Source organism: Desmodus rotundus, chromosome 6, assembly GCF_022682495.2.
Source record: "Desmodus rotundus isolate HL8 chromosome 6, HLdesRot8A.1, whole genome shotgun sequence".
Classification (NCBI taxonomy): domain Eukaryota; kingdom Metazoa; phylum Chordata; class Mammalia; order Chiroptera; family Phyllostomidae; genus Desmodus; species Desmodus rotundus.
Genome location: NC_071392.1, coordinates 62,369,998 through 62,372,877, shown reverse-complemented (window position 1 = coordinate 62,372,877; position 2,880 = coordinate 62,369,998). Strand labels below are relative to the sequence as shown.

Here is a 2,880-nt window from a genome sequence, read left to right as displayed (position 1 = left end):
TCACCCCAGATGGACAGAAATTTGAATATTTCACCTAAAATGTCATATGATGTGCTTCAGTGTGATATTGTTATGTTATAGAATTACATGCTTATGATTTAGTAATAAAAGATTTTGTAATGAAAAGGGATGTTATTTGTGCCAGACCTTGTATATCTAAATCTATTTATATACAGATAGATATAGATATAGATAGATGATATAGACATAGATATAGGTAGATATAGATATATAAATTTGCCAACTCTGGCAGCCTTTCCAATGATACTCTCTAACAGAACTCATTGGTTCAGCTGTCTTCAGCTATTTATGAGTTGTGCATACTTTTGTACAGGCTGAGCTGCAAGTAACCCAAAAGCTGGGGCAGAGGGAGTTAAAAGAGTCCCAGAAGAATTTGAGGAAGCACAGTACAGTTGTCTTTCTTTTTTGAACAGCATCTGCCTGAAAGAGAAAATGAATGTTTTCTCTTATTAGTATAATTTTTTAATGCCTGCTTTTTTTCCCCCAGAGGATACCTGAATACAAAAGAGCTTGAACACCGACTTTGCTTAAATAGGTTACCTTTTTCTGTCCTTGGAGGTTACTTATAATGACAAATATGATTCTTGTATTCTGGTGGAACTCAGCATGGTGAAAAAATTCTTGCTCACTTACACTCCTGAAAACAATGGCCGTTATATTCTAAAGTTGAACATTTTCATGTCTATATGTCTTGGTACATAAATATTTTTTTGTGTATTTAGGTACCTACACATACACATATGCATGTAGAAACAAGTACAAGAATATTTATAGGAAATTATTCAAAATGACAAAAGACTAGAAGCAATCCAAATATATACCAACAATATACTAAAATAAATAAATCAAAATGTATTTACAAAGCAATTTTATATAGAGGAAAAAAGAATGCTCTGCAGTGACAGCTTACATGTGACTATGTGAATGACTGTTAGGAATAGAAAATTGAAAAACAAAATAAAATGTCACAAGTTCCAGAGTACTACATATCATCATTTTCAAAAATCTCAAAAACAAGTGAAATTAGCCAATGTATTATTTTCCATCTGTAACATATGATAAAAAACCATATTTTTGAAAAGAAAGTAATGACAAATACATAATTCAGGAAAGGTGTTAGTTACTTCTGGAGTGGGATAAAGAGGGGCATAGGGAAGAGTAGATAGACATATGCCAAGAAACTAAAATTTTTATTTTTCGATTGTGTGGTGAGTTTATAGGTATTTGATATACTTGTATTGATATATATAGTATTTGTTTATGTCACATATTATATTTTAAAAGATAAAGAAAATAGGTTAAACTTTATTTTAAAAGTTTTTTAATAAAATGTGCAGGGAACCTTTCTGCACTACTTAGAGAGGAGCCCATATGACACTGTTTTCTGTTCCCACATAACTTAAAGGGAAACTTTCCAATGTCCAGAGTCCTTGGTGACCTGCAAATGAATAAGGAGGATATCCTCAAATTCCTTGCAGCAGTAACTCACTAAGGGGACGCCAACCTTGACTTCTAAATGCAATAGCACATCTATAAAAGAAAGAGTGATGGCATCTACATCATGTATTTGAAGAGAACCTGGGAGAAGCTTCTGCTGGAAGCTTGTGTTATCATTGCCATTGAAAACCCCATTGATGTCGGTGTCAGATCTTCCTAGCATACCAGCAAACTCTGCTGAAGTTTGCTGCTGCCACTGCAGCCACTCCTACCGGCCCCTTCACTCCTAGAATCTTTACTAATCACAGCCAAGCAACCTTCCTGGAGCTGAGTCTTCTGGTGGTTACTGATCCTAGGGCTGACCACCAGTGTCTTACAGAGGAATCTTACGTTAATTTGTCTACCATTGCTCTTAGTAACACAGTCTCTCCTGTAGACTATGTGGGCCTTACCATTCCTTGCAACTAACAGGGGGCTTACTCAGTGAGTCTGATGTGGTGAATGCTGGCCCAAGAAGTTCTGCATATGTGTGGCACCACCTCCCATGAACACCAATGGGAGGTCATGCTTGATCTCTACTACAGATATTCCAAAGAGACTAAAAAGGAATAGCTGAAAAGGCTATGACAAAGGAGGGATTTCAGGGTGAATGGACTGCTCCAGGTCCCGAGTTCACTGCTGTGCAGCCTGAGTCACAGACTGGTCTTGCAGGTCCCCTTCTGAGCCTGTTCAGGAGTTCCCTACTTAAGACTGGAGTGCTCAGCTTGCCACTGAACACTGGTCTGCAGCCTTCACTGCTCAAGCCACTAAACTGAGTGGTTTTAAGCTATTCTTCAACAAACTCTTAAACAGAATGGATTGATGGAAAAATAAACAGTTTTTAAAAGTTGTGTACATTAAAAAATATGAAGAATTCTGAGTTACATAAGAAATAAGCATAATTAAGGCTGGATTTGTCAGGCTTTTCAATATAATATTATTCACTGTGACTGTCCAAATGGGGTATAGATCTTAATCAAACACTTTAGGGAAGAAAAAATCATGATTAGAAATGCCCCTATCCCTCCAAATTCTTCTACCATCTACCTGCTATTTTATTTAAAATATATGTAATTATCCCTTTCATGCTTTATTCCACAAACAAAATGTAACTATCTGTGGGTGATATGTTATGTTAATCTACCATCTTTTAGTACATGAGTTTATCTGGTAATAGCATGTTACTTTTGAAAACAGGAAGTATCTCTGAGGAAACTGACAACAGGACTGATAAGTTTAATTTTGATAAGTGATAGAGAGAGTGTGGAATGTAGGTCCAGGGAAGGTATAAATGGGTGGAAGTGAAACTTGTGAGCTCTAAGTATGTTAGAGTTTAGTGTGATGTTAAGGATTCTCTTGAGGGAAGAGTAACAAGACAGGAAT

At 36.2% G+C, this 2,880-nt stretch overlaps 1 pseudogene; it reads left to right on the top strand.

Moving 5' to 3' along the window:
* Positions 1-1,438: 1,438 nt before the first annotated feature.
* On the top strand, positions 1,439-2,320 carry LOC112300500 (small ribosomal subunit protein uS2 pseudogene; annotated as a pseudogene).
* Positions 2,321-2,880: the final 560 nt, after the last annotated feature.